Below are 13,338 nucleotides of genomic sequence, written 5' to 3'. Positions count from 1 at the left end.
CTATTATTTACCCCTTCCATTCAGAGGATAAATAGGAACCACCTCTCCGTCCTAGAAGCACATCAGGGGAGAGGAAGCTAGAAGAGAGCGCTGCTGCTTGTTCTGTTGAGGTCGCCACCCTTCTGAAATCAAAAGATGAACCGGCTTCTTCTCTTCGGCACTTTTGTCCTGCTCTTCTGTGCTGTCGGTGGAAGTAAATCAAGCGAGGGAAAGAGATAAACAGAAGGAACAAGAGTAAGATTAGCCAGTTAAGAACAACAGGAAGAGCATCAGTGGAGTTATTAATAAAAAATGCTCCAAAGGATGATCAAGAGAAGCCCAGAGACCTCTGAAAGACTCAGGGTATTTATGCTACACTTCAAAAGCATGTGAGAACTTAGGTATGACAAGAGCTCTAGAGTTGCCAACTTTGGGGTTGGGAATTCCTGCAGATTGGCGGAGTGGAGCCTCGCGAGGAGAGCAGAGGATGGAGAAAGGGAGGAGCCTCAACAGATTGCCTGTGAGAGGGAGTGCATCCTCAAAGGGCGCCAGATTTCTCCAGGGGAAAAAAAACATATATAAACAAGGATTTGTTCATAAACCTTCCAAGAGTGTCAGGATATCAACATAGGGAATGGTGGTAAGAAAATGCTGATCTTCCTTTCCATTACCCTAAACTCAAACATCTCTCTCATTATGGCTTTTCCCAAAATCTTTAGACTAGTAAAAAAAAAGAACCACAAGGTTTCCTCGTTACCCATCTTCATAAATAAGACATTGGGTGTGAATTGCACACCTTTGCACAGAGGCAGCGTCTAGTTTCTTAAAACTTACCTCCCACCAATGTGCAGCTCCACAGGTAGGCACCCAGGCTCCCCTAAACCCTTGCTGAAGCCAGAAGTCCCCGAGTGGCTCCACAGATGGGAGCCTGGAGGTAAGAAAACAAAAAACAAAAACAAACCCCAGCCATATAATGTGCCTCACAGGTGCAGCCGTTCACTAGTCTGCTGCTGTGAGGGGAGTTAAAAGAGAAGAATTGCAGATAAATTGAGTTAATACAACCCAGGCCCCTTCTGCACACATGCAAAGGAATAATCACGTTTTCAAACCACTTTCTGCAACTGTTTTGCAGAGTGGATTTTGCACTATTCAAAAGCAGCTTCAAAGAGCACTGAAAGCAGTTTGAAAGTGCATTATTCTGCATGTGCAGAATGAGCCCCAGATTGGGGGAGAAAACTCGGAGCAGACGTGCTTTAGGAGCAAGATCTGTACAAGGTCCTCTCCGCAACCCGGGTTTCATCCAACCCTTAACCTATGTTAATTGGCCCGTGCAAATAGGGCCCTAGTCTTTCACCATTGATATTGAACAGTGTCCAGACATTACCTAAAATCTACCTAGTGTTGGAAGATACCACAAGGGCCATCAAGTCCCATGCCCTGCCATGCAGAAATAAACAATCAAAACACCGTTGACAGATGGCCATCCCGCATCTGTTTAAAAACCTCCAAAGAAGGAGACTCTACCACCTTCCGAGGCAGCGCATTCAACTGTCGGACAGCCCTTGCTGTCAGGAAGTTCTTCCTAATGTTTAGCTCGGATCCCTTTTCCTGTACCTTGAATACTCCTGGTCCTAGTCTCTGGAGAGGCAGGAAAAAAGCTCCCCACATCTTCAACATGACATCCCTTCAAATATATAAAGATGCCTATCATGTCACCCCTTAACCTTCTCTTAAGGTTCAGAGGAGCAGCAGTGGCGTAATGGTTAAGAGCAGGTGCATTCTAATCTGGAGAAACCGGGTTTGATTCCCCGCTGTGCCGCCTGAGCTGTGGAGGCTGATCTGGGGAATTCAGATTAGCCTGTGCACTCCCACACACGCCAGCTGGGTGACCTTGGCTGACCTCACAGCTTTTCGGAGCTCTCTCAGCCCCACCCACCTCACAGGGTGTTTGTTGTGAGGGGGGAAGGTCAAGGAGATCGTAAGCCCCTTTGAGTCTCCCACAGGTGAGAAAGGGGGGATATAAATCCAAACTCTTCTTCTCTTCTTCTTCCTTCTCCAGATGAAACATGCCTAGTCCCCTAAGATGCTCTTCATAGGGCAGTGATGGCGAACCTTTTCGAGACAGAGTGCCCAAATTGCAACCCAAAATCCACTTATTTATCACAAAGTGCCAATATGGCAATTTAACCTGAATACTGAGGTTTTAGTTTAGTAAAAATGGTTGGAAAAATGAGAAGTGTGTTACTCGGGGAGTAAGCGAGTGTGGTAATTCGGTGAAAACTTTGGCACGGAAACAACCGTGCAACTCTGCCAATAGATTGAATTACAACCCATGGAGGGTTTACTCAGAAGCAAGCCCCATTGCCAGCAACTGAGCTTACTCCCAGGTAAAGGATTGTGCTTTAGTTCTTCGAAATGAAAATCAGTGGGGTTTATCAGCGCTTAACAGGGTTACCTACACTGCTTCCCCAAAACTAGGTCTTAGGTTTAATGCAAATAATCAAGCCCAGTGGCCCAGGCCAGCCTAGATGTGTGGGGGTGGGGGTGACTTTGTTTGTGCGTGCCCACAGAGAGGGCTCTAAGTGCCACCTCTGGCACCCGTGCCATAGGTTCACCACCACTGTCATAGGGCATGGATTCCAGACTTTTTTTGGTCATTTTGGGCATCCTCCTATGGACCATTCCAGCTTGTCAATATCTTTCTTGAATTGTGGTGCCCCGAACTGGGCACAGTATTCCAAGTGAGGTCTGACCAATGCAGAATAGAGTGGTGCTATCACGTACCTCAATCATCATGTTCAGTTTGGGTCTAATAATATCCATAAGAACATAAGAACATAAGAATATAAGAACAAGCCAGCTGGATCAGACCAGAGTCCATCTAGTCCAGTATACTGCTACGGTAATGGCCTGGAGGTGCCTTTAAGGAGCTCACATGTAGGATGTGAGCGCCAATGGCGTATTCTGCGACGGTATCCTAAGCACCTGGTCTGTTAAGGCATTTGCAATCTCAGATCAAAGAGGATCAAGATTGGTAGCCATAAATCGACTTCTCCTCCATCAATCTATCCAAGCCCCTTTTAAAGCTATCCAGGTTAGTGGCCATCACCCCCTCCTGTGGCAGCATATTCCAAACACCAATCACACGTTGCATGAAGAAGTGTTTCCTTTTATTAGTCCAGATCCCTTTCACATGTAACGTTGTCAAGCCAGGTGTCCCCCATCCTGTATCTGTGCATTTCATTTTTTTCTGTCTAAGTATAATATCTAATTTCATTTTGTTAGTTTGGGTCCAGTTCTCTAATCTGTGTTGATCATTCTGAATTCTGACCCTGTCCTCTGGGTTATTAGCTACCCCTCTTCATTTGGTGTCATCTGCAATATTGATTAGCATGCCTGCTATTCCATCATCTAATTAATTGGTAAAAACATTGAATAGCCCTGGACCCAGGATGAAGATAAGCCCTTTGGGTTCAGTCAGGTAACCAATTACAAATACATCTAACAGTCGCCTTGTCTACCCCACATTTTACTAGGGCACTTGTGAGAATGTCATGGGGGACCTTGTCAAAGGCTTTTTACTGAACATAAGAACATAAGAACATAAGAACAAGCCAGCTGGATCAGACCGGAGTCCATCTAGTCCAGCTCTACTGCTACATGCGGTGGCCCTGGAGGTGCACTTTAGGGAGCTCACACACAGGATGGCAGAAAGCAATGGCCTTCTCAGGCTGCTGCTCCCAAGCACCCTGGTCTGCTAAGGCATTTTGCAGTAATCTGAGATCAAGGAGGGATCCAAGATTGGTAGCCATAAATGGAGCTTCTCCTCCATCCAATCTGTCCAGAAGCCCAGCTTTTTTAAAGCTGCTTATCCAGGTTAAGTGGCCATCACCACCTCACCTGCTGGCAGCATATTTAGAAGCACCAATCACACGTTGCGTGAAGAGAGTGTTTCCTTTTATTAGTTCTAATTTCTTCCCCAGCATTTTTCAATGAATGCCCCCTGGTTCTAGTATTGTGAGAAAGAGAGAAAAATTTCTCTCTGTCAACATTTTCTACCCCATGCATAATTTTATAGACTTCAATCATATCCCCCCTCAGACGTCTCCTCTCCAAACTAAAGAGTCCCAAACGCTGCAGCCTCTCCTCATAAGGAAGGTGCTCCAGTCCCTGAAGTTAAGGTGTGCTATATTCACAGAGTTCCCTTCATCTACCAAACTTCATCCACCTTACAGAGATGTTGTTGGAATACATTTTTATACCCTGTTTTTTTTCTATCTTTAAGGAGTCTCAAAGCAGCTTACAATCACCTTCCCTTCCCCTCCCCACAACACACACCTTGTGAGGTGGGGGGGGGGGGGGCTGAGAGAAATGTGACTGGCCCAAGGTCACCCAGCAGGCTTCATGTGTAGGAATTGAGGAACAAATCCAGTTCAGCGGATTAGAGTCTGCCAGCCAGGTAGAGGTGTTGGGATCAAACCTAGTCCTCCAGATTACGGCTTCTTGCTTCTAACCACTTATCAAACTACCATCAAATATGTAAGCTGAGCGAGCTGGAGACTCCCACCCCAAAGATCTGCTTCAAGAATGAGTCCATTGCAAATAATAGTATTGCAAGTTTAAAGTATGAAAAGCAACCATGAAAGCAAAAGCGAGTTTGATTTCAGAACGAGATGTCAAGTTGTCTTAATCAAAGGCTGTTTTTTTAATTTGGTAAAAAACCATATTTTTAGCTTAATTCCTCCTCCTGTCTAGCCTAGGAGTTAGTTTAAGGATTAGGAACAGCTTGCCTGACGTGACTGAAGGTGAAAGTGTGTGAGTAGAGGCCGAGGCCAGGACAACAGAATGTGCCACCGCGTCTCTCCTGCATCGCTCCTGGTCCGTCTCCTCTTCTTTCTCTCCTGCCGCTTTCTCGCCGGCGGCCCCTGCCGCTTTTTCTTCTTTCTCCCCCACGACGGCTCTGACTCCTTCGATGGTAGTGCGTTTGGTGTGGGACTGGCCGGAGGTGGCTCACGGAGGAGTTGGTGAGAGAAACCCGTCCACCCCGGTTTGGATCTGAAGCTCATTAAGAGACTTCGGCGAGGGCTTGAGGAAAGAACTAGGCGAGCCTGAAGAAGGCCTGTTGAAACAGCTGTGCTACCCTGGATCTGAGAGGGAAGCCTCGGGCGGTAAAGCCCCTATAATCGATCACCGGGGCTTCGGCCTGGGCGGCGTTACTCGCATCATCAGTTTGGGCGGCTCTGCTTGTATTGGCGGCAAAACGCCCTACAGCTGGCCGGTTTAGACGACCTTTAGGGCGTTGGCTGACCGTCCACATTGTAAGCGGAGTCCAGCACCTGGTTGTCCGCTTCGTGCCGGACGGCCTGGTGGAAGTGGTACCAGGGCTTGGTGCAGCAGCTTAGCCCCACCACACCTTTCCGGCTGTAGACACGGCTTTCTGCGGAGCCCTGTTTAATGACGGAGGACTTAAGAGGATTGGCCGATTACGGAGTGAGCGACTGGGACTGTTCCTCGGACTGACTGGGTGGCCGGGAATTGGAAATCTCCGGGTACCTGGCAGTACACCGTTAGCCTGGATTTGGGGAACCGGTGGTGAGAGAGCCGTGTGAGCCATATCCCAGAAGACAATTTCCGGGCTCGGAGTGGCATGAGTTGAATCTATTTAGGGTGACCAGTGGCAGGGGCTCCCTGAATGTCACCCCGTTTGCTCGTGACTATACTGCCAGTATCTCTATGTCCTCTGTCACCCTGGCAGTCCGTGGATTATTGATCAAACCCGGTGGTGGTGGGGATCTTGTATTTCTCACCTATATAAGAACTGTCTTGTGCTACTTATTGAAGGTCTGTACATCTGGTGGTAGCGGTGGTACATTTGCCGATAGCCAATACCTTCCTCCGGCCCCACTAATAAATATCAGCTGATCAGTGTAATTTATCTACCTGATCGCTGGCCCTTTTGCCTTTTGCCTTTGATACCTGGCCTAGTGGCTATAGTTTGGCCCTTGTATTAATGTTAGGATTAGTGGGGATTAGTTGTTTAGCGCTGTTTAGGTTTAGCTGTTTTTTAGAAATTTTTCAACCTGTATGTGATTAGTCCTTAGGATTAAGAAATTAGAATAATGTTTAGCTGCTAGTGGTAGGAGTTAGGTCCACTTATTGTTGGAAGTGGTTGAGGCTACAGAGATTTGGGGTGGGCAAAGCTGAGCAATGGGGGCATCCTGAGATTGGGGCTGTAGGGATCCCGGTGTTGATGGAATGCCCAGGTAGATATAAGGTAGAGGCCCGGGGGGAGCCATTATGATAAGAAGAGCCGGAATGAGACTCGCTGGATTTATGCCCGTTAAGCCTTCTGACCTCCGACCTATCCCCTACAAGAATGAAGCGGTGGCGGAGTTCAGGAGTTACTCTGCTTCGTCTCTGGTGTTGATTAATGCCAGGTCCATTTAACAATAAAACACAGCTGTGCTTAGCGACTATCTCGAGGCCCAGCAGATGGACCTGCAGCACCTGTTTCCACCGAAAACTTGGGTGCCTTGAGGGTGAGAACCCGATAAAGCGCTTGGGCGAGATGGCATCCCACCGGTTTCGCATGTTCCACCAGATCCACGAACACAGGGGCGGGGCTGAGGCGTGGCATTGCTCATCCGGGATTCCATTCCCTTCCAGGGGCTGCCCTGTCCGAGGAGATCACTGGCATGGAGTGTGTCATGCAAACCTAGAGTTTGGTTGGCCTTGAGGAGAGGAATGGCAGTCCCTCTTGGTTGTACACCCGGTGCGCCCTAGCCTAAGCGCCGAGGGACACCGCCTGCCCGCGGCTGCAGGAGGTGAGGTGGCTGACTGGGCTTCGCGGTTCCCCAGGCTTATTGTCCTGGGGGACTTCCAATGTCCATGCCCAGCACTTTTCCTCATGTACAGCGGCTTGTGGACCTGGTGTCATCCATGGGCGACACTGCAGGCTCTCTCCCAAATGGAAGGTAAATTCTGGCCCCACACACGAGGCCGACCACACGCTGGATTTAGTCTTTGGGTTAGGGAGTTTGATATGGCCATTATCACCTCTACAGATAGAGAGTGCCATGAGTCCGACCATTATGCCCTGAAGGAGTTCGGATGGACTTGTCGCGCCAACCTTACGTCTGGCCCGAGGGGCTAATTTATGCCCTTCCCATGCGGAGACTTATGGATCCACTTGGTTTCCTGAATGCTCTACGGAGACCCTGAGACCCGTTGGCACACTTTTCGATTGGGCAGGTGGAGGACTGGAGATTCCGGCTCTCCGATGCCATCGAGATTGTTGCTCCCAGCGTCCTCTTAGCTTCCATTATTCGGCAGGCTCCCTGGTATACGGGGAGCTGCGCCATATGAAACGAGAGCTCAGGCGACTAGAGCGAGTGTGGAGGAAATCTTTCGTGGCTGACGCGAGCGCGAACATCTTATAGGGCGTTTATGAAGATACCTATGAAGGATGGCAACGAAGGAGGCAAAGAGAGCTTTGCTTTTCCTCCTCTCTTGCGTCTGCCTAGCTCTCGCCCGGCACAATTATTCCGATATAATTCGGTCTCTGACCTCTCCCCTTATCAGAGAGGTCTACAAATCATCGATTGGCTGTTGGCTGTAGAGGCATTTTATGAGCTTTTGCAGAAAATAAAAGTCACGATAAACTCCGCCAGAGACCTTCCTGCCACGTTGTCTACAATTAGTGAACTGGAGGCTCCTTAATGCTGTCTTCGGGCCCAAGTTTGGCCCAGTTCTCCCTGCTCTCCGATGCCGCTGTTGACAGAGACCTTATTATGGCAACAGCTGTTAGACCTACTACCTGTCCTCTGGATCCGTGCCCCTCCTGGCTTATAAAAAAGCTTGCGGAAGGCGGAGCTTCGCGACCCCATCTGTTGAATATCATCAATGGCTCCCTTGAGCGAGGAGTCTTTCGGATGGAGTTGAAGGAGGCAGTGAAGTCCGCCCACTCTTAAAAAGACCATCGTTAGATCCGAGTGATCCTGGCGAATTACCGCCCCGATCTCCCGAGATGCTTTTCGTTTCTGGGGAAGGTAATTGAGAGAGTGGTGCTGGAGCAGCTTCAGGGTTTCCTGGATGACACATGAAGCCTTGATCCAGCCTTCCAGATCCGGCTTCCACGTGCTGGGCATGGGGCGGAGACTACTGCTCGTCGCCATCACAGATCGCTCGGTTATACAGCTTGACCGGCGAAGGCGGATCAGCGCTGCTGGTTTGTTAGATCTTACTGCAGCGTTTGATATGGTCGATCGCGACCTTTATGACCCACCGCCCTGGCACGCCTCTGGGGTGCGGTTGCACTGTGTCCTTCCAGTGGATTGCCCTTTCGTTTTCTCGGGGCGAGGAGCCAGCAAGTTATTGGTGCGGGGATGAAACCTCCAGGTGCCCGCTTCATTGCGGAGTACCTCAGGGGGCGCTGTTATCCCAGCTGTTATTTAACATCTATATGTTCGACCACTTGCTCAGCTGGTACGGAGCTTTGGGCTGATCTGTCACCAGTATGCTGATGACACTCAGCTCATTCTGTTGATGCAGGGGCGGTTGCCGCCTGTGGCTCTCCAGCATTGTTTGGAGGCGGTAGCTGGTTGGTTGAAACAGAGCAGGCTGCAACTGAATCCATCGAAGCGGAGGTCCTCTGGCTGGGCCGGCGAAGGAGAGGCTGGGGATTTCCAGCGCCCGGTGTGGGAGGGGTCTCATTGAAGCCGACCTCCTCCGTCCGCAGTCTGGGGGTCCACCTGGATTCGTCTCTTTCAATGGAGACCCAGGTGGCCCTTACAACCGGACTGCGTTCTTCCATCTTGCCAGGCCCGGCCCGGCTGGCCCCCTTTCTCTCCCAAACGGACCTGGCCCCTGTGATCCATGCAACGGTCACCTCCAGGCTAGACTATTGTAACTCGCTTTACGCGGGCCTTCCCTTGCGTTTGATTCGGAAGTTAAAGCTGGTCCAGCATGCGGCGGCTCGCTTGCTCACAGGAGGCGCCTTCAGAGAACACATTCAGCCTGTGTTGCGCCAGCTGCACTGGCTTCGGTCGAATTCGAATCATCTTCAAGGTGTGGGTTTTGACCTTTAAGGCCTTGCGCGGCCTGGGACCTTCGTACCTTCGGGACCGCATCACCCCATACGTCCCTACTCGGCCTCTGCGATCAGCAGAGGCCAACTTGCTGGTGACCCCTGGCCCCTCGATGATGCGGCTGGCCTCCACGCGGGCCAGGACTTTTACAGCACTGGCCCCGGCCTGGTGGAACACCCTTCCTCCAGCTGTCCGGGCCCTGCGGGACCTGGGTGAGTTCCGCAGGGCCTGTAAGACTGTGTTGTTCCACCGGGCCTTTGGAGTGTCCGGCCGCTGATGTGGTGCCCCCTACTGCTCCTTATTGCCCTTTGTTTCTTTGGGGCTGTTACATCAGGGTCCCCTCATATTGAGGGGCCTACCATCCCCCCCCTCTTCTGGGGGTAGGTTTTAAATTTGAGGTTGGACGCCTGCTTTTTATGTATTAATCTGTTTACGCTGGTTTTAGGTTATTTTTAGTGTTGACATGAGATGGAGCCTATGTATTTATATTGTATGTGTGTTTTGCTCCTGTTGTCTCTGATCTTTTGTTGTGCACCGCCCGGAGCCCTCCGGGGATCGGGCGGTATAAAAGTCAAAATAATAAATAAAATAAATAAATAAAATAAATAATCGGAATAGAAAGAAATGCAAACATACTGAACATTCTGTGAACTGACAACGGTCTCTTTCTCAGCCCAGGGACTGTGGTGTGTAGACCGCTGCATTTATCAACAACCATGTGTCCCAGAATATTGCTATGCTTGCGGAGAGGAGCAATGTTACCATAAGGCAATAATCAAAGGTAAGATTCAAGAAACATGTTAGCAGAATGCACATTTGAAACTCAGAAGGAGCCCTGTAGAACTTGAAAGCTTGCGTATTGTTTTGTCTTTTTTACAAAGTCCCAGTAGTATCACCACACTTGTGTATTTTCCTCCTTTTCCCAGCAGCAAATTCAGATACAACATCATCAAAATATATTTTGTCAAAATATCTGGTTCTGTAGAGAGAACAAAGGAGAACTGCACTATTTTTTAATCAACCTTGGTCAGGCGACTTTAACCATTTGAAATGGACACAGGAGTAGTGCAATGAATTGGAGGAACACCCCTCTACACACACATATATATACGGTGACTTCCAGCTACCTCCCTATGGATCCAAATGTGAATAGTGTTTATGGTTAATATCTGCATTTTTTTTTTCATTTTTAGTGCTTTTCATGAAACTTCTTTAGTCCCATATGCTGCTTTCATTTAAGTCTCGAATCCTGCTGTTATTTCTCAATTTGTGTACGTTTTCAGTAAATGGTCTGCAAAGGATTTGAAATCTTTAAGAAAATTGTCCATATTCTTGCCTCCTATAAACGCTGTCAGCCTTGCCATCTCTGCATATTCTGTGACTTTCAGGATCCAGTCTTGTTTTGTTGGAATTTTATTGTCCCTCCGTTTGTATTCATATAAAATCCTTGCTGCAAGTTATTATGTACATAAAAAGTGTTCTGTATTGGGAAGGAATACCTTCCCCCATCAACCCCAACAGAAATCCCTCAGGTTTTTTTAAATTGTCATTTTCATCATCTTTTGCATTTCTTTTAAAATCATATCCCAAAACAATTTTGCCTGCTTACGTGTCCATCACAAATGAAAAAAGAACCATCCAGCGGTTGACATTTCCAGCATTTGTTTGATAAACCCTTATACATTTTAGACAGTTTTTCCAGTGCCAGATACCATCTATACATCATCTTATAATAACTTTATTTCAAGTTATAACAAGCTGTAAATTTCAGATCTTTTTCCATAATCTTTCCCATTGTTCCATTTGTATGTTTCTTCCCCCATTATTAGCCCATTTTACCATCACCAATTTTATCCCCTCTTCCTTAGTATCCCGCTCTAATAACATCTTACACATTTTACTAATCAGTTTATCATCATTTGTACATAAGTTACTTTCAAACTTTGGGCCTTTCCCCACTTACCTTAAGCCCCACGCTACTCTCCTCAAGTAGTGCGGGGTCCCGGGGCACTCCCCACTGCAGGGGCGGCGACAACGCAGCCGCCCCAACGCTGCCGCTGTTGCGCCCCTTCAGCGTGCGTCATTCCTGGCGCTGGAGAAAACGTGCTGGAGAAAATGGTGCCCCCCCCCACTCACCTCGTCCTCCAGCGTCGGTCTGGAGGGCTGCTGAGACCTGCCCACGCTGCCCTCCAACCCCTGGAGGTTGGAGGGCAGCATGGGCGGGTCCCTGCAGCCCTCCAGACTGATGCTGGAGGACAAGGTGAGTGGGGGGGGACGCAGAAGAGGCAGCTCCATGTGGAGCCGCCTCTTCAGTGCTGGCCCCTGCGGGGGCCGCTCGCATGCTCCCATGCGAATGGCCCCCTCCCCTCCACCGGCATAATTCCTGCCGGTGGAGGAGCGCCTTTCCGCTGTGCGGAAAGGGCCTCTGATCCAGACCGATGCAGTTGCTTCAAAATACATTTTTAGATGTGGCAATGCTAAACCTCCTATCTCTTTTGCATCTTGCAAATTTTAATTCTTGGTTTCTTGCCCTGCCAAACAAAATAGCTGATATCTTTTTGTCACTGTATAAAGCATGTTGTGGTATTAATTACTGGCAACACCTTGAAGAAGAATAACATTCTTGGAAGCACATTCATTTTTAACCCAGATATTCTCCCCAGCAAAGATAACTTCATTCTATTCTATCTCAACAGATCTTTCTTTACTTCATGTCATACTTTTACATATTTATTTTGGAACAGTAAACAATTTTTATTAGTCAACCACACTCCCAAATATTTAACTTTTTTAACCATCGTGAATCCCGAAAGCTGGGATAGTTTGTTTTGTAATTCTTGGGATATATTTTTTGTTAAGATTTTTGTTCTACTCTTATTTAACTTGACCCCTGCCAATTCACCAAATTCTTGTATTTTATTTAATAATCCTTCCACATCTAGCACTGGATCTTTTAATATTATTACTAAGTCACATGTAAAGGCTCTCAGTTTGCAGGATTGTTTCCCACATTCAAACCTCTATTTGGCCATCACTTCTAATAATTCTGTTTGGGATTTCTGATGTCAAATATAAAAAGCAATGGTGAAAGTGGACATCCACTGTCTCTGTTCCTTTAAAAAATCCTCACATTTTCTCATAGACATTTCTCTCCATTTACAATGATTTGACATTTTGTTTAGTATAAATAGCCTCCTCTCCCTTTCACTAAGTTGTTCCCCAAATCCATTTTTAATACTGGGGTGCTGAAGAGGATGCCAGTTTCACAGATGCAGGCTTAAAACCTCAAGGAGAAAGGGGAATGCTGCTAGAACACAACCATACATCCGGAAAACCACACAGCTTACCCCAGTGATTCCGGCCGTGAAAGCCTTCTCGACAATACATTTTAATTACCTTTTAGCATAAACCTCTCAAGAAAACATTATCAAAGTGGTAGTTGTAGCCCGGTTAAGAGCAGGTGCACCATCTGATCAGGAGGAACCAGGTTTGATTCCTGCTCACTTGCCACCTTGCTTGTGCTGTGGAGGTTTATTCTGGAGGGAACTAGATTAGCCCTGTGCAATCCAACAACACCAGCTGGGTGACCTTGGAATTTGAGTCCACAGCTCTTTGGAGCCTCTCCGTCAATACCTCACAGTGTCTTTGATGTAGCAGAGGGAAGGGAGGGCGATTGTAAGCTCCTTTGAGTCTCCTTCAGAGGCGTACCTAGGCAAACTGGAGCCCTGTGCAAAACCTGATAACTCCCCCATTGGTGGCCACCCTCCCCCACCGTGACCAAACGATGATTTTTTTCCACCAGGTCGTTTCAAAGTTACCATCACATTATAGAACATCCCCCAACTCACAAATCTGAACACAGCAATGGGCCATGCCACACAGCAGAAATAATTTTTTTTGAAATACTTTCAAATTAAGTATTTGAAAGTATTAAGTATTTGACAGGCAGTCAATTAGAGGAGAAGTAGTTGTTTCTGTTGGCGGTAGTGGACAGAAAGATACCAGCTGGAAATTAGGAACTTTTTTTTTACAGTAAGAGTTTTTTATAGTAACAGAGAAATTATTAATGCCCCGCCCCCAGAATGCCCGGCCACACCCCTGTCGTGCCCCGCCCAGCCCCATTGGCACTACACCACTGTTTGGATCCCACCACCATGGGAACCTGTTACTAAAATGTTTGGATCCCACCACTGGTGTAACATAACAGTCTTAAACTTATAGGAGTGTTTTCATTGTGTTTTCCTGCATTGCAGGGTGTTGGACTTGATGGCCC

General features: G+C 47.9%; 1 protein-coding gene across 3 annotated transcripts in view; it reads right to left on the bottom strand.

Annotated features, from left to right (window-relative positions):
* Positions 1-13,338, bottom strand: part of LOC125428472 (NKG2-A/NKG2-B type II integral membrane protein-like) — a 171,704-nt gene that overhangs the window by 80,903 nt on the left and 77,463 nt on the right. The gene's annotated exons all lie outside the window — the stretch shown is intronic.

Source organism: Sphaerodactylus townsendi, linkage group LG03 (assembly GCF_021028975.2).
Source record: "Sphaerodactylus townsendi isolate TG3544 linkage group LG03, MPM_Stown_v2.3, whole genome shotgun sequence".
NCBI classification, from domain to species: Eukaryota; Metazoa; Chordata; class Lepidosauria; order Squamata; family Sphaerodactylidae; genus Sphaerodactylus; species Sphaerodactylus townsendi.
The sequence above is the reverse complement of the archived record's forward strand: the minus strand, read 5'-3'. Positions and strand labels throughout refer to the sequence as shown.